Consider the following 19,168-nt stretch of genomic DNA (forward strand, 5'->3'; position numbering starts at 1 on the left):
TTAGCCATTTGTCATCTTTCTAAAAAGAAGACTTCAGTTTTGGTGTTCTGTTCCTGCTCCTCTCCCAGCCTGTGCCTCACCGTTCTCTCCAGGCCTCCTTGTCCCCAACCTGGAAAGGAGCCCATCTGGGCCAGGGGCCTTGCTTCTTTCCTCCCTGGGTTTGTAGCTGCCCCTGCATAGGGCCTGGAGTACCATAGAGGCTTGGGTCATATGTATTGCTGTGGAGTCTGGGGTTCCCTGTACTGAGATACACAGGTGGGCTGGCTCCACTTAATGGGCCAGGGAAAGCGGGAACCCTCTGGAAGCTGGAATGTTCCCACCCAAATTTTGCAGAATGAAATTATCACTTTCTAAAAGCCCAGTATCTCACTGTGAGGATTCAAAGAATGATGAAGTGTAAAATAAAAAAAAAAAATTTAAAAGTGATAAAGATGCTGCATTTCTGGACACTACAAGGACAGCAAAGGGCTCAAGAGTCTAAGGAATTAGGGAGATTCCCTGGAGCTGGGCGAAGGGCACCAACACCACACACACATGCACACACAAACACCAAGCAGGGTTTACTTAATTACTTGCACAAAAAAGTGGGGGAATTAAAAAAGAAACAGGTGAGCTTTGTTTTTCTATACATTTATCAGATGGAGCCTGCAGCAAAGTTGCAGTGATGAGGCGTTCCAAGAGAAGATTTCCTTCATTTGTTGAGACAATATTACATCTGAGGCATTCCCTCAGGCTGTTTGAATTACAGATGCTCATTGAATAAGAATGAGAACTCCGTGTTCGCTTTAATTGTAGAGCAGTGGGAGATAGATTGTCCCTTGTGCTCTCCGAAAGAGGCTTGCAAACAAGCCAAATCATCTTAACAGGTGAAGCCCCTGAAACTGGTCACCGCCCTGTGGGGGTGGTGAGCAGACTTTCTGAAAGATCTTTCTGACTTGGGAATGAGCAACTTTGAAAGTCACATCAAATGCTATGTGGTTGGGGCCGCTGGGGTCGGTGAAGGATCTCGAGATGGCTGCGCGAAAACTTGCTCTAAAAACCATTGACTGGGTAGCTTTTGGGGAGATCATACCCCGAAACCAGAAGGCCATTGCTAACTCCCTGAAATCCTGGAACGAGACACTTACCTCCAGGTTGGCTACTCTTCCTAAGAAACCACCTGCTATCGATACTGGGCTTACGACAAGGCCAATGTGGCGAAGGCTGGTTTGGTAGATGACTTGGAGAAGAAGTTTAATGCCCTGAAGGGTCCTGTGCCAGAGGATAAATATACTATTCAGGTGGATGCTGAAGAAAAAGAAGATGTGAGGGGCGCCTGGGTGGCTCAGATGTTAAGCGTCTGCCTTCGGCTCAGGTCATGGTCCCAGGGTCCTGGGATCGAGTCCCGCATCGGGCTCCCTGCTCGGCGGGAAGCCTGCTTCTCCCTCTCCCACTCCCCCTGCTTGTGTTCCCTCTCTCGCTGTGTCTTTCTCTGTCAAATAAATAAATAAAATCTTTAAAAAAAAAAAAAGAAAGAAAGAAAAAGAAGATGTGAAAAGTTGTGCCGAGTTCTTGTCTCTCTCAAAGGCCAGGATTGAGGAATATGAAAAAGAGCTGGAGAAGATGAGGAACATAATTCCATTTGATCAGATGACCACTGAGGACCTGAATGAAGTCTTCTCAGAAACCAAATTAGACAAGAAGTATCCCTATTGGCCTCACAAGCCAACTGAGAATTTATAAACTTGAGTTGGGGAGAAAGCTCTGGCCCTCGTATTATAAACGCCGGACACTAAAAATAATGATACGGTTAAAAAAAATGCTATGTGGTTACTTCTACATTGACTGACTCATCTGTGCTGGTGAGAATATAATGACACAGTCACGCCTGTCCGAGCTCCCCAAAGGACAGAGGGCACCTCTGGGAGAAGACTTCCCTTGGGGTATTTAAAATCCTCTACCTCCCACCCCCAAATACTATCCCACTCCTTGGGGGAAATTTTGTTGCTTCTCCAAAACACAGTCATCCCTATGCGTCAAGGGATACTAACATGGTTTATATGTTCACATTTTCTTAGAGAATAAATGTCCAAGAAAAGCATAGGCTTTTAATCAGTGGCCCACAAACTGCTGAGCAGCCTTGAATGGTGTGCCACATTTTGTGCACATGTGTCCTTTTCTGATCCTCAGGAGTCCATAATTCCCAAATGCTAAGAGTCAACGCTTTAAGTGATCTGAGAAGGTCCCCCAGAGACCGGTGGCCTATTACTATGGGCAGAAGCCTGAAGGGGGTGGGCTCTAGGGGCCAGAGGGTTAGAGGCCAAGCTTAGACACACCTGAAAACATCTGAATGGCCTCCAACCTACATCTGCGCACCCCAAAGACACAAGTGGAAAATAACTGAACAAATAAGCCCACTCATTAAACAATAGCACCCCCAGCGTGCAGCATGGGTGGCAAAGAGCAATTCTTGCGCAAGCAATCAGAGCTAGAGATGCCTGCACAGAGGAAAAGTACTGGTTTCCAGGCAGCACTGACAGTGACTCATCGCAAGAAAACCAATTACACCTGCTGCTACCAACTTCCCAGGGACGTGAATATCCAAGGGCTTTGTGCTGCATAGTGGAGCTGGGAAAACTAGAGACCAGCAATCAGAACACCAGGTTCAAGTCCTGGCTCTTACGGTCTTTATTTGTTCTAATAGAAAAGTTTCACCTATGCAACATGAATGAGTTCTAGAGATAATGCTGTACAACATTGAGCCTAGAGCTCACGATATGGTATTATACCCTTCAAAATTTGTTAGGCAGGTAGATCTCGTGTTAAGTGTTCTTATCACAAAAAGCAAAGAAACAAAAAATACCAGGACGGTTTGGGAGGTGTTAGATATGTCTATTACTTTGTGGTGCTGATATCATGGGTGTTTGCACATGTCCAAACCCATCTAATTGTGTACATTGAATATGGGTAGTTCTTTGTATATCAGTTATAGCTCAATAAAGCTGCTTTTTAAAAGAAAGAGAGGAGATTTTAAAAAAAGGCTTGATGGATGCCCCTTAGTTTTCTTATTCTGACCTCCATTCACTCCCTCATTTTTTCCATTTATTTAATAAATATTTATTAATTCCCTGGTATATGCCAGGAATTAGGAGCCCAAACCCTGTTTACTGTCTCCGTGCTTATTACCCTCTTCCAGACCTCTCCTTTTCAGGCAAGAGAGGTCCAATTTAGGGCTAACCTCTTACATAGAAAAACTTGTCAGAGTTCAGGAGTGCCCCCCGCCCCGAGAAACTTTGCAGCATACGGCATTATTGGGGAATCCATTTCTCTGTTTCTAAATCTGCATAATGGACCTTTGAGAAAGTCTCAGCATAAAGAGGAATACTCAGGGACCCAGAACTTTCCCCACTAGCCACTAGCTAAAAGGGAAAAAAATAGGGTCACTCTGCTGAGAGGCCAGGCTGAGTTATTCTGAGAGTGGGGATAAGAGAAAAGAGAGAGCCTTTGAAAGTAACATATCTGGTGCTGCAGGGATGGGAAACAGGCCACCTCGGGCCCTATAACAACACGAGCCCTGACTACCCCCAAAGAACTAGGATCTAGCAAGGCCTCATGTACAGAGAACTGGTGAAAAACGACGCAGCGGGTGGGGGGGAGTGGGGGGCGATGAGCGGGTCATTCTTGGTGCAGGAACGCCCTCTAGTGACCAGAAGAGACCATGGCAACACTGTAGAATTTAAAGCGCGGGGGAAACAGACAAACTCAGGAACCCCATGAAATTCTGCTTGCTACTTCTCCTTGACTCCGGCCACATTGTCCCTCCAAAGTATGCATACTGGTAAGTAAGGAAATACAGATGATCATGAGGTGAATTGGTGGATTTCCAGGAGTCCTGGGCAAAGGTCTGAGTCTGAAGCCTGAAGAAGTGGACCCAACAGCAGACGTTGCCCATCAGCCAAACCTAAGCCCTGGAAATATGCACACACACGCATGTCACTTTTCTTTGTGATAAACTTTTCCTTCATATATTTTGTTCAAAAATTCACTTATAATGATTTCTGAACGTTTGGAAAACATAGAAAGTAAAGCTCGTGGAAATGCGGGAGAAACAGAATCTGGAGTTAATCATCTACCATGAACAACTAGAATCTAGACAAATATATATGAAACAACTAATTTTAGGCAATTAGACAAGAGGCAGCTTATGACCACGATATTAGAGAGAAGGAAATAAATGAGATGTCCAAAACATGGAGCAGGGAAGAGGGACCCAAGCAAAGAAAAGAAGGTTCCTGGGTGAAGACCTGGAGGTCAGAGTTCACAGAGGCCGAATTCACAGCTGGAATGTGTTGGACGGAGTACCAGCACTGAGGAAACTGTGTGGAGAAAGAGCTCCAGAAACTGGAGAAGGGCTACACTGAGCAAAGAACAACTGGGAAGTTTTCAGCAGAACTGTTTTCGGAGCTCACACAGGACTGGGAGATGTTCAAGTTCTGGCCAAGAAGAGTGGAGACTCTTCAGTGATCATCTGCAGCATTTGGTGGAGACTCCAGAGAGATCATACCTTGTAATGGATCTGACATATCCCTGAAGTAAAGGCTTTCTCTTAAATTTTATTTTTATTTTATTTTTTAGAGAGAGAGAGTGCACATGCATGTGCAAGTGGGGGGCAGGGGGGAAGGGGCACGGGGAGAGGGAGAGAGAGAATCTTAAACAGGCTCCATGCCCAGCACAAGGTGGGGCGCGAGATCCTGACCTGAGCCAAAATCAAGAGTCGGACGCTTAACCAACTGAGCCACCCAGGCACCCCTCTTAAATTCTTTTTTTTTTTAAGATTTTATTTATTTATTTGACAGAGAGAGACACAGCGAGAGAGGGAACACAAGCAGGGGGAGTAGGAGAGGGAGAAGCAGGCTCCCCACTGAGCAGGGAGCCCGATGTGGGGCTCGATCCCAGGCCCCCGGGACCATGACCTGAGCCGAAGGCAGAGGCTTAACCACTGAGCCACCCAGGCACCTCCCTCTTAAATTCTTAAGTAAGTTTTCTTACCACTTCCTCTAACTATACAGCCTTGTGTGCAGGTGGTGTGTGTCCAAAGATACAACAGGCAACTGTTTTACCAAATTTTTTACAATTGCATCGCAATGGTCACCATCTTCCCTGCCTGCAACCATGTGGTCCTCAGTGCCCTCCATCTCACCTCCTCTATTCAGCCAACTCTACATTTAGCTCTATACTCTGAGCACCCCACTTCTGCTGTTATATTCTGCATTAATCAGGGTTCTTATATGAAAGCAATGGAAACTGGCTCTTGCTTAATAAAGCAGAAAAGTAACGTAGCAAAAGGATATTCAGTAAATCTTTAAGTCACTGGGGGCATTGGAGAACTGGACTCAAGCTATGAGGCCAGAAACAATGAATGAGATCATACCACAGAGCTGCTTCTGATAACCTGCTGCTGCCATCACTAAGCACTAGGGTCCCAGATGGTCGGCAGCAGAGACTGGACACTGGCACTAACATTCTTGCTACTGTTGTGCCAAGAAACTTGGTCTTGCTGCAATCCCCATCATCACAGCAAGAATTCTCTGCTGCTCTTATTCTTTAGGTCACTAATGCCAGACCTAAATGGGGGCCTCTGATTCACTGAGCCTAGGTCATGTGTCACATCATAGTGGCAAATAATGCTGGGACATGTATTTTCATTTCACAGAGGCCGAATTCACAGCTGGAATGTGCTGGACGGAGTACCAGCGATGAGGAAACTGTGTGGAGATTTTCATCTTCTATAGCGGGAGGTGGTCTCTGCCTTCTCCACCAAGAGTCGAGAGGCAAGGAATTCCCTAAGTATGGCAAGGGGTTCAGAGGCTGGGCTACACTCCAAGATGAAAAATATTCACTTCACAATTATAACTTCAGCCACCACCTGGAACATAGTAGGCAGTTAATAAATATCTGTTGGTGGAGTGATTGAAAAGCATCAAAGACTAAAAGTGACTAACATTAGCCTACAGAAGATGATCAGGTGAGTGAAAAGGGACTTGAATAGTATCCTCGCAAGTACAGGATACAAAATGGGAGTCATATCAGAGATCTGGGTATGGCTCTGTGTGGAGGTAGAGAGCTCATGGTTGGACAAGGCAACTGTGACTTGAAGATCTAGGGTATCAGTGTAGAGATTAAATGGACCATTTGTGCGCAACATGGTGGTGGGGACTGGGGAGGGTAAGGGTTCACTGAAGTCCTGAGAGACATAACCCCTTAGGTGTGTAGAGTTGGAAATTCATGTATCATCACCCCAAATCACACAGGCTGGTTCTTGACACTTTCACCTTTGAACAAGAGTCAGAATTAGTAAGTGGTACATGGGATTGAGGGTGTCATGTCATATGTGGGGCTAGCTCACAAACCCTTGGGGCCCACTGTGGCTACATCTAAGAAACTTTCAAGAACTCCAGTGATGGGTAGCTGAGGCAGGTTGAGGACATTAGCTCTGTACTGAGTGCTGGCTTCTTTTCCTGGTCAGGAAGTAGTGATGCCAACCAGTCTAGAACAGTAGCCCAGCTCCTCCAATGCACGGTAGTTATTAGAACAGGCATGAAAAAGAGGGCTGAGGCTCCCCAAAATTGAACATTGCTGATTGATCTGGGACCGCCCACCTCTGGGACAGCTATCTTTTGAGGATGACTTGGCTGAACAGAAAGCCACCCAGGCATTCCACTTCCAGGCTTCTAAATATTAATGTTTTTGGCTTGTCTGGCTGCCGCAGGCAGTTTGAAAGTTTGGAAACCACAGGTCCAAAAGTCAGGTTAAAGAACAAATCACAATGCCATCCAGATATAAAATATATCAAGAGATGGAGAAGGATGGCATGTATTCTAAGCATCGGGAGACAACTCAGGTATTGAATTGGGCCAACAATTTCATATTACTTCTGCAAAATGGATGTGATGGTTACTTGGGTCAACTTGACTAGGCCATGTGATGCCCAGAGAATTGGTTAAACATAATTTCTGAGTGTGTCTGTGAGGATGTTTCCAGAAGAGATTAGCATTTGAATTGGTGGATTCGGTAAAGCAGATGGCCCTCCCCAATGTGGGTGGCATCATTCAGTATGGTGAGGGTCTGAATAGAACAAAAAGGTGGAGGAAGTTTGAATTTGCTCTCTGCCTGACTGCTTGAGTTGAGACATCCATCTTCTGACCTCAGTGCTCCTAGTTCTCAGGCCTTAAGATCCAGATTGGAATATTTACCGTTGGCTCTTTGAAATAAACACTGGCTTTCCTGGGTGTCCAGCTTCCAGATGGCAATTCACGGGACTTCTCGGCCTGCAGAATTGTGAAAAATAAATTTCTGTTGTTTGAGCCACCTCGTCTCTGTAATTCTGTTATAGCAGCCCAAGTGGACAAAGACAGTGGGATTAATAATAGAACCTAACCTATAATGCTATAGCCAGGATTAGAGAAGTTGTTGTATAGGAAGTAAAATGCCTGATAGATAGTGGATGAGCAATGAATGGAAGCTATTATTGTCACTATTATTACATCTCTGTGAAATTGTTTTAAATTTTATTTTATTATGTTAATCACCATACATTACATCATTAGTTTTTGATGTAGTGTTCCATGATTCATTGTTTGCATATAACACACAGTGCTCCATGCAGTACATGCCCTCTTTAATACCCATCACCACGGGGCGCCTGGGCGGCTCGGTCGTTAAGCGTCTGCCTTCGGCTCAGGGGGATCGAGCCCCACATCAGGCTCCCTGCTCAGCGGGAAGCCTCCTTCTCCTTCTGCCACTCCCCCTGCTTGTGTTCCCTCTCTCGCTGTCTCTCTCTGTCAAATAAATAAATAAAATCTTTAAAAAAAAAATACCCATCACCAGGCTAACCCATCCCCCCACCCCCCCAGAACCCTCAGTCTGTTTCTGAGTCCATAGTCTCTCATGGTTCGTCTCCCCCTCCGATTTCCCCCCTTCATTTTACCCTTCCTACTATCTTCTTCTTTTTATTTAACATATAATGTATTATTTGTTTCGGGGGGAGGGAGGGGGAGCCCCAATAGGTGTCCTGCACCCCAGCCCAGTGCCCAGGCAGCAGGAAAAAGAAAAGTACACCAGACCCAGGAAAAGAAGTCCTTCGGTCCTCTGGCAGCACTCCAATGCCCTGCACTGGAAAGGCTTCCGACCATACCTGGCAAGGGGGCAGCCTTCCAGGATCAGCCAGGCAAAGAAGGATGGCTTTGGATCTCAGAAGCTATAGCACAGCTAGAGAGGCATCGGATGTGAAGCTGAAATTCCAATTCTGCCGTTTACTGTGTGATTCAGCCTTTCTGTGTGTCAGTTGCTTCGGTCTGTCAAGCAAGGCGGATCACGGAATCTCCCTCACAGGGTGGTTGTGAAGATTAAATGAGATAGTGTGTGTTAATCCATGTCAATCTGGGCTCATCTTTGTGCATGATTATCATTATATTCCACGTGGCTGAGACGCATAGGGAAGACTGTTTTCTACTCGCTGTCCTCTCAGAGATGGTGACGGGGTCCCCCAGCCACTCTGTATCACAAAGACTGCCAGCCTGCAGAGCATTTCCTAGATGTTCAAGGTGGTGGGAGTGAAGAGGCTCTGAATTGGTGTCTATATTCAGGCTACAGCCCCAGGAGTCCTGGCCAAGGGGCGTTCCACATGTTTTTTCATATAAGGCACTGACCCCTGATATAATGGTGGAGGATTTGATAGCCCCTTGAGGGTCATATATGTAGCAAGATAAAACTACCCATTGGATATTTGTAAGTGTTCCTTGACCTCTTGACCTCTATAGTACCGGGAACAGCCATTGTGTGGAAAGGCTGGGAGAGAAGACACTGATCTTTGATGGAATGCTCTAGGATGTATGATATGAAGCCCTCTTCCATCTGCCCTGTGAAATTTTTGGTAAAACCAACATTGTTCATTAAAGCCTTTGGTGTATGTAGCTTCCTTCTGAAGAATGTGAAAAGGAGCCTGGGTCTGGTGTAGGAAAATGCTCAGTTTGCAAGGGCCCGGGTCTAGGACTCTGAGGCAGAGTGCACATGCTAGGCAGCTACACAGGCCCTGCACACTAGTCAGGTCTGTGATCTCATCCACTGGGTCATGGTGTCCTAGACATCCTTCTGCCTTCATGATTGCAAATGCCTCCTGGTTAGTGAGTGGTGTATTTCTCTGAAACATGGGCAGAAAGATTGCAGGAAGTGTCTGAATTGTGGGCTTTCAGTCAGAAATGGGCGAAAGAGAGGCACGCTTCTGTGGGACCCTGGTACCCACAACAATAGATATTTGTATTAATTTTCTAACAAATTACCATAAATGCCGTGGCTTTAAATGACACAAATTTATTCTCTTACAGTTTTAGAGTCAGAAGTCTAAACTGGGTCAGCAGGGCTACATTTCTTCTGAAGTTTCTAGAGGAGAATTCGTTTCTTTCCCTTTTCTAGCTTTTAGGAGCCACCTGCACATCTTGGATCAAGGGCCCCTCCTCAAGGAGACGATCCTCTGCCTTCTATCATCATATCTCCTTCTCTAACTCCGACCTTCCTGCCTCCCTCTTATGAGTAGCCCTGTGACTACATGTGGAGCCCACCTGGATAATCCAGAACACTCCCCAGCTCAAGATCCTTAACATAATCACATCTGCAAAGTCCCTTTTGCCACGGAAGGTACCATCCTCACAGGGTTTGGGGTTTGGGACACAGATATCTCAGGGAACCATTATTTGGCCAATCACAGTACTTGTCTTCAATGTCTCCTTATGTCAACTTGAGTTTGGTTCAGAGGGCATCTGGGTCTAGAATTTGGAGCTTTCTAAGGTACCATCACTAGGCACCAGATTCCACCCCAAATAGTTCTGCTGAGATAATAAGAGCAGGCACTGGCGGAAGTCTTCATTGTATAGATTAGGCACAAATCAGCTGAATAACTTGCTCTGGTTAATGAGAGGCACACACACCCCCCTGACGGGCCAGGTGGGTCCCAGAAGCAGAGTCAGGGCCCCATGATCTGGGTGGTGCTGGATGAAATGATTGGCACCACGGCAGTGCAAGCCTCGCCTGGTGACACATCCACTCTGCTGGCATCAAGTTCCCCAGTCCCTCTGGTATCGGCAGGAACCACACAGCTACCCCGCATGTGTGCAGAGTCACCAGTTGCTCCTCTCTGTACACTGAACTCCTTTGGGTCCTAAAGGGCTAGAGGGGTTCAGAGTATAGATGTATGCTCCCGAGGTCTTCCTGACATGAGCCCGGTAATGTGTTGAATGGTGGCTCCCAAAAATTATGTCCACCAGAAGCCTGTGAACATGATCTTATTTGGAAAAAGGATCTTTATAGATGTCATTAGTTTAAGGCTCTCAAGGTGAAATTATCCTGGTTTCGGGTGAGCCCTACATCCAACAACAAGTTGTCTTTATAAGAGGAAAGGAGAGGAAAAGGCCATGTGAAGATGGAGGCAGAGCTTGGAGTGAGGCCCTATAAATCACGGAACGTCAATGGTTGCCAGCCAATCACAAGCAACTAGGAGAGGTGGGGAACAGATTCTCCCTCAGTTCCCAGAAGGAACTTCTTAGAGCCATCTGGAAGGGCAGGACCACTACATCTTCTACTCTCGAGATGGCACCAGGAAGAGAGGAGCAGCCTGGCTGCAGGAGGAGCCAGGTCCAAGTCCCCCAGTAAGCTAGAGCTGGGCTCATAAGGCAACCCACCTGGAGTTGACTGCCACAGGTGTCTGGAGGTGTGGCCTGCCTATTGCCACAGAAGCGGAGAAGGGGGCAGCCCCTGACCCGAGCTTTCGCCCTTAAGCCCAGCTGGGCACAGCTCTCAGGAGCGCTGTACTCAGTTCTGTGGAGGTGTGTGGCATGCTGACCACCAGGGGGCACCACTGCACCAACAGAGGTTGAGGAAGAAGCAGTCTGAGCGAGGCTTCTGTCTATCCCAGGGTGGAGCTGAGGAGGCCTCAGAGAGTTGGCTCATCACCTCCTACAACCAGGGGAGTGAAGCACAGGCTGTGTAGGGAGGCCTGGCAGTGGGGTCCTTGGAACTTGAGCTGTCTGTAAGGGTCCCCTCTTTGTGGAGGCAGGGTTCTAGGGCAGCCCTGATGCAAACAGCCTGGCACCAGGTCACAAACAGGAGAGAGGGTAGGGTGTTGGCAGAATAAAGGCGAGCCTGAGGTGAAGTAAAGTTGAAAGTGGGAAGGCTTGGCTAAGAGGAAGCTGGGATGTATTAGCCAGAGCTCCTCCTCCCTGCCCATGACACCTGGCCTGGGTGCTGGGAGCAGGCAAAGTTGCCATAGTGGTTCCCCCTTCCCACCCCAACTAGCCCCAAAACACATCGCCTCCAGTGGTGGAAGGGGACTGTCTGCACCCTTCCCCTGGATGGTGTTCCAGGAGCTAAGCAATGTTGCCCTCCACCCTGACCAAACTCACCATGAGGTCATGGAAACCAGCTCTTCAGAGTCACACCAGACACTAGGCAGTCCTAGAGATCAGAGCTCAGGGGCCTGTACCCTGAGCTGGCTTCTCACAGAAACTGGGCTTGGCTGAGGCTAGCGACCCTGCCTAGCACCAGGAGAGAGAGGCTCTTCTGTTCTCCATAGGCGGAGGCAACAGCAGTGGGACAAAACCCAAAGCTCAGCTTGTTCCAGAGAGCTGGGCAGTTACCTAAGTCATCATTTCAAGGGACAGAGTAACCTCCATAGCCCATAAATTGAATAATCTGAGAACACTGAGACCACTCAGCCACTATGGTAGATGTCTGAGACAATGTAGCAGGGTGAACACCATGTCTGGCCAAGATGCCAACCACCCTGGGGCAGCCCCTGAAGAGACAAAGTATGAGGGATGGCATCATACTATCTTCCAAAAGAGCCAACTGTAAGTCCTGGTTGGAAAAGCAAGTCCTCAATATTTTTTCCACCATAGAAGGCCACGCAGGGCCATTTGATACTCAGAACAGAGCCCTGAGGGGCCTCTGGGGAGCTTGTATCTGATACAATGTCCTCCAGTGGTGCTGGTGTCTCCCAAGATGCCACCACTAGAGATACAAGAATTCAGTCCAAAGGGAGACCTGAAGAACCCCAAGGACTTCACTACCTAGTGCCAACCCCACATACCCCAGAACAATACCACTGACTTTACCATAGACACACCCCCTTTCCAAGGTCACAATACCATCTTGGATGGGCAGATGTCCTTGCCATGATTACATACTCCATCCTGGGCACTGGCCCTCTATACGTTCCAACTACCACCCTTCCTTCCAACAGAGAAGTATTCTGTTTCCAGGGGAAGCCTCTCACTCAACCTCCAATCGCAGCCCTTGAATCATATCCCCATTCTTGAAAGTCCTCTTCGCAGGCCTTCACCTTCATGTATAGGCGTCTATCACCTGTTACTCCTAGTCCCTAACCAGACCAAAGACAGTACTGTTAGATAGACCTGGATTAAATATCCAGTACCACCATAAGCATAGGTCTACACCTTACAGAGAATAGTTTCTCTCAAACTAATCAGTCAATGCATATATCATGTGTCCAGCCCTGATTAGCTGTGTGATGCTGAGCAAAATACTTCTGTGCTTCAGTTTCCTCTTCAATAAAACAGGAGTGATAACAGTACATATCTCATAAGGTCATTGCAAGGAGTGTGTGTGTGTGTCTGTGCGTGCACGCACGTGCATGCACATGTGTTCACACAGTGGAATCCCAGAACACTGCCACCACCACCATCTCTACCACCATATCTCCTAGGTGACACAACTGGCCTACCTATCTATCTCACCACCCAAATTGGTCTGAAATGGCTCATTACGTCCTTCACCTATAACACAGTGTTCCACACCAACAATGGCTTCCCTGAAGCCTGAGTGCCCCTTCCCTAGTGGCCAGCCAATACTTGGAAAGACTATGATATCCTCCCCAAGGAAGACCCCAAGGATCCTCTTCACATCTCAAACCAAAGCAGAGCATGCACCGATAGGCACCAGGCACCTGGGGCATTGAGGATCTCAGGAGCAAGCAGCCATAGTTCTGTTCTCCACTTCCAAGCACCGGTGCAGACCCTTCCAGCTACAGCTGTCCTGTCAGCTCTGCCCTCCACCCCACACCCTGAACAAACTGAAGGGAGTGTTTTCATTAATGTATGGTTTAGTTTGAATAGGTCGCTATAACAGAATATCATAGACTGGGCAGCTTATAAATAGCAGAAATGTATTTCTTACAGATCTGGAAGCTGAGAATTCTAAGATCAGGGTGCCAGTAGATTTGGTGTCTGGCAAGAGCCTGCTTCCTGATCCATAGACAGCTGCCGTTTGGCTGTGTCCTCACATGGTGGCAAGGATAAAGGAGCCCTCTGGGGCCTCTTTCATAAGGGCACTAATCCCATTCATGGGGGCTCCATCCTTATAACCTAATCAATTCCTAAAGGCCCCACCTCCTAATACCATCACCTTGGGGGTTAGGTTTCAACATATGAATTTGGAGGGACACAAACATTTAACCTATAGTAATGTATATTAGCTACCATAACAAATAAACCTCAATATTTCAGTGGCTCAATTCATTTTAATAATCCAACATGAGTGTTCCTGGTTTTTCGAGGGCCTTCCACACAGTTATTTAAGAACTCAAGTTCATTCGATTTTGTGGTTCTTCCTGAACTCTAAAATGGAGCAAACAACAGTACCCTTCTCTAGGGCTACTGTGAAAATTAAATGAATGCATGCATGTAAAGAACTGAGCCCTATGCTGGACAGCCCCATCCTAAACACTAAATTAAATAATAACAATCATCACCATCATAATTACTGCTAATATTACTATTACTACTATTGACACGAAGCTTCTGGTTCCTTTTCATTCCCTAGCCACCCTTGAACTCATGGTCCACTCTCTCATCAATAATCCTCATGTGCTTGACCCCTTGGCCCCCACTGCATTCACCCTACCAAACCTCAACCCTGAATTGAGTCAACCTCTGACGCCCTTGTCCCCAGGTGCTGCCCTCTGCTGGGGAAACAGTCACACAGCCTGAAAGGAACACAGCAAGGCAACAATTTTTTGTCTCAGCTAGGTTGTCCAGGCCACCTGGATCACAGCCATCTTTCTCCAATGTTCCACATCAATTTTTTCTGAACTTTCACTGTCTTTGTAAGTTCCCACTCCACCTCCTTCTTCCTCACTCTGAGCAAATATGGAAATTTCCTAAATTTCTCAAAAAAAAAAAAGAAAGAAAGAAAGAGCCCCAAATGGGAACAGTGCCAAGAGCCCCAAATGGGAACAGTGCCATGAACCTTGCTCTCCTCTTCATCCCTCAGGGCCCACTTAGAGAGAGGTCCTCCCCATCTCTGTCCCAGGCTGGCCCTCCCCAGGCCAGGGGCTCTGGATCCCCTGGCCTCCACTTTCCCACTTCCTTCCATGTCTTCCCACCCTCTCCCTCTTCTCTGGGAGGTAGTGTCATAGGTGAGCTAGGAACACAGTTCTGCCACTTACTAGCTGGGAAATCTAGGATGGTCTGAGCCTCCATTTCCTCAGCAAAGACAACCTCATTGCTCATATCCTTACCAAAAGAGCCTCCCCTTGACTCCACATGCCCCTCCAGCAACCACTCCTTCGTTCTGCTCCCCTTTACAGCAAAACTTCTCCAAATAGCCTATGCTCCTTGTCTCCACTTCTGCTCCTCCCTTTCTCCCCCCAGATCTTGCCAATCAGGCTGACAAACTCATTGCTCCACCAAAATCACTCTCGTCAAAGGCCATCAATGACCTCCACCTTGCCAAATCCAATGGACGCATCTCAGTCCTCATCTTCCTCACTCTCAGCAGCATCCGGCAAAGCTGATGACTCTCTTCTCAAAACACTCTATTCCCTTAGCTTACATGGCCGCCACATGTTCCTGATTTGCCTCCTATTTCTCTGGTTACTCCTTCTTACTCTCCTTTGTATGCTTTCCTCTCCCCATGGGAACATGTTAGTGTTTCTTAGGATCCTGCCCTCCCCTCTTATTATTTGATATTTTATCCTTTGGTGATTTCATTAACAAATGGGTTCAAAACATGGACAAAATTCAAGAAGTAGTGCCTAGCTTTAAGTCCAAGAAGAATGTAAGGCTGTAGGTGGGCCTAGGATTGGGTTGCACACTCAGAAGATGGGTGGATTGGGAACAAGTTGGGAAATAGAGTCATCTGAGGGTTGAAATGCTGGAGGTTAAGGGTAAGGGTCCTGAACAATGTGAGAGTTTAAAGGGCCTGTTACCCCCTTGGTGCTAGCTACACAGTAGGCCAACTAGCTTCCATGACCTGGGCAGTGCTGGACGCTCCCTCTTGCACCAGGACCTTCTACCTAGGAAGCCTTGCTCTCCTCCTCTGCTCATGGGGGCTGCTCATAAGGCCATGGTGTAAAGGCCAGTTCTAAGCAAGTTGGGCTTATGATGAGCAAGACAGAAGTAGAAAACCGAGTCCATGGGAAGAATGGTGTAAGGTGTAGAAAACAGAGTCAATGCAGAAGAATAAAGTAAGCTGGGGGGAGAGGGCAACTTCTTGCATTTGAAATGAGCCCAGAAACTCATTGTTGAGTCTTCAGCAAGGCCAGTAGAAGCAGCTGTGCAGAGTGGTGAGACCAACTTGCCCAGTATCCCACTTGAATGTCTCATCTGGTATGCAGGTCCTGGAACTGGGGACCCTGGGATGATGATGCCAAGCTTGGCACCCCGGAAGGTGTCCTGGATGATGTGGTGTTCTCCAGATGTAGGGTGATGTTGTAGGTGTTGCTGAGTGCTGTCAGCAAAAGGCAGCCTTCCTGTAATGGGGTGATAGTTTGTGAACAACTGCAGAGTGTTTGCCCACATTCAGTGGTTGGAAAATGGGGTGCAATCATTCTGAGTGAGGCATTTTGTTTCTAGGAAAGGACAGGATAGTACCTATACTGAGTTAGGCAATCTCCTACCAACATATGAGTGTGCCTGTTACTCTAGATACTCACCAAAACTTGACATTGTCTTTTTTTAGTCATTGTGGTGGGTATGTGGAGGTATCACACTGATGTTTTAATTTGCATTTTTCTGATAATCAGTCAAGATGAGCTCATTTCATATATTCTTTGGCCATTTTGATACTGTGTCTCTAAATATTCTACTCTGTTTTCTGTTGGGTTGTTTTTTTTGTTGTTTTTTTTTTTATTATTCTGTTACGTTAATCACCGTACATGACATCACTAGTTTTTGATGTAGTGTTCCATGATTCATTGTTTGCGCATAACACCCAGTGCTCCACGCAGAACGTGCCCTCTTTAATACCCATCACCAGGCTAGCCCATCCCCCCACCCCCCTCCCGTCTAGAACCCTCAGTGTGTTTCTCAGAGTCCATAGTCTCTTATGGTTCGTCTCCCCCTCCGATTTCCCCCCTTCATTCTTCCCCTCCTGCTATCTTCTTCTTTTTTTTTTAACATATAATGTATTATTTGTTTCAGAGGTACAGGTCTGTGATTCAACAGTCTTGCACAATTCACAGCGCTCACCATAGCACATACCCTCCCCAATGTCCATCACCCAGCCACCCCATCCCTCCCACCCCCCACCACTCCAGCAACCCTCAGTTTGTTTCCTGAGATTAAGAATTCCTCATATCAGTGAGGTCATAGGATACATGTCTTTCTCTGATTGACTTATTTCACTCAGCGTAACACCCTCCAGTTCCATCCACGTCGTTGCAAATGGCAAGATCCCATTCCTTTTGATGACTGCATAATATTCCTGTGTGTGTGTGTGTGTGTGTGTGTGTGTGTGTGTGTGTGTATCACATCTTCTTTATTTGTAGACCTTCCTTTTTTTTAAGATTTTATTTATTTGACAGAGAGGGAGAGAGACAGCAAGAAAGGGAACACAAGCCGGGAGAGTGGGAGAGGGAGAAGCAGGCTTCCCGCCAAGCAGGGAGCCTGATGTGGGGCTCGATCCCAGGACCCTGGGACCATGACCTGAGCAAAAGGCAGACACTTAATGACTGAGCCACGCAGGCATCCCATATGTGTAGACCTTCATTATATTTCTCTTGACATGACTTCTTTGTCATATCTGTGTATTGCAAGTATCTCTTATTCTGGGGCATGCATTTTCACTTGCACTTTCTCTTTATTATGTCTTTTAATCAAGAAAAATTCTTAGTTTTAATGTAGTCCATTTTGTCGATTTTTCCCATTGTAGTTAGTGCCTTTTGTGCCCTAGTTAAGAAATCTTTACCTAGGGCGCCTGGGTGGCTCGGTTGGTTAAGCGACTGCCTTCGGCTCAGGTCATGATCCTGGAGTCCTGGGATCGAGTCCCGCGTCGGGCTCCCTGCTCGGCAGGGAGTCTGCTTCTCCCTCTGACCCTCCCCCCTCTCATGTGCTCTCTCTCATTCTCTCTCTTTCAAATAAATAAATAAAATCTTTAAAAAAAAAAAGAACTCTTTACCTACTCCAAAGTCATGAAGATTTTTTTTTTAAGATTTTATTTATTTGACAGAGAATGAGAGAAAGAGAAAACAGAAGCAGGCAGAGCAGGAGGCAGAGGGAGAAGCAGACTCCCCGCTGAGCAGGGAGCCCAATGTGGGACTTAATTCCAGGACCCTGGGATCACGACCTGAGCCAAAGGCCTAACCGATTGAGCCACCCAGGCTCCCCGAAGATTTTTTTTTTAATTTTATTTTCTATAAGATGTATTGGTTTACCTTTCACATTTGGATATTAATACATCTAGAATCGATTTTTGCATATAGTATGAGGTGGGATCCAAATACATTTTTCCCCACGTGGATATCCAGACGGCTAGCACCATTTACCAAAAAGGCCATCCTTTCTCCACTGAACTGCGCATCATCTTTGACTTTAATCAATTGACATAAGTTGGATCTGTCCCATTGCTCAGTTGTTTTTCCTATCCTTGTGCCAATAATACACTGACATAATTACTGTGGCTTTACAAATCTTGATTTAGAGTGGTATAAGTGCCCTTGGCTTTGTTCTTCTTCAGGATTATCTTAGCTATTCTCAGTCCTTTGCATTTCCATATACATTTCACAATCAAATTGTCAATTCACACACACATGCACGCATCCTCTGTGATTTTTTTTTTATTGGAATCACACTGGGTCTGTAGATCAATTTGGGGAGAATTAACATCTTAATAATATTGATCCTTCCAATCCATGAACATGATATATATCTCCATTTCTCTAGATCTTCTGTAATTTATCAGCAAAGTTCTGTAGTATTCAGTGTAGAGATCTTGCACATCTTTTGTTATACTAATCCTGTGTAATTCATTTTTGTTGTTGCTGTTGTAAATGACATCATTAAATTTTTTTCCATGTGTTTGCTGCTGGTATATATAAATGACTTTGCTCATTAATTCTAATAGTTTATTGGTAGATTTAAAATTTTTTAAATGTATGCTCCATATTTTAAGTTCAAATGTTACCAAAGACACTGCATTGGTCCAAGAGACTCTGCTACCTACTATATTCCAGTTTGCTCTGTGCAGATGATTGCACTGATGAGAAGTCCCCATGGGGTGGAACCTGAGGCTCATGGGACCTCCCCCTGGGCTTCTCATGTCAGGAGCCTGAGATTTTAAGCAAATGAAATTTAGAAATAAATAAAACCTTTAGTGAGTGTGTATTACTCGTCAAGCACTGCTCTAAGAAACTACTGCTCTTAGTCCTTTGCATGTATTAACTCATTTAATTTCCTTAAGAGTCCTATGAGGTAAGTACTACCATAATCTCATTGAACAGATAGGGAAACTGAGGCACAAATAAAGCAAACATTATCCCAAAGTTAGACAGCATTTGGTAGCTAAGCATTTCACCATTGCACTATTTGACCACTCCTAGTCTATAGAATTAAAGTCTTCAGCCTGGCTCTCCAATCTGGAGGCCCTTCCCACCTCCTCATCCTGAGCTCTGGGCTCCTCCAAGTCATTGTCCCATCGGCAGTTAACTAGTGCCTCTCACCTCATACATCTGAAGGTTAAGGATGGGGGAAATCAGGGAAAGCTTCATGGCAGAGGTAAGCTGGGCTTTAAAAGTCACTCATATGTGGAATTTAAGAAACAAAACAAATGAGCATAGGGGAAAAGAGAGAGAGAGGCAAACCATGAAACAGACTCTTGATTCTAGGGAACAAACTGATGATCA

At 46.2% G+C, this 19,168-nt stretch overlaps 1 pseudogene; it reads left to right on the plus strand.

Annotated features, from left to right (window-relative positions):
* The first annotated feature begins 1,011 nt into the window (after positions 1-1,011).
* Positions 1,012-1,722, plus strand: LOC113930846 (annotated as a pseudogene).
* The last annotated feature ends 17,446 nt before the right edge of the window (positions 1,723-19,168 follow it).

Source organism: Zalophus californianus, chromosome X (assembly GCF_009762305.2).
Source record: "Zalophus californianus isolate mZalCal1 chromosome X, mZalCal1.pri.v2, whole genome shotgun sequence".
NCBI classification, from domain to species: Eukaryota; Metazoa; Chordata; class Mammalia; order Carnivora; family Otariidae; genus Zalophus; species Zalophus californianus.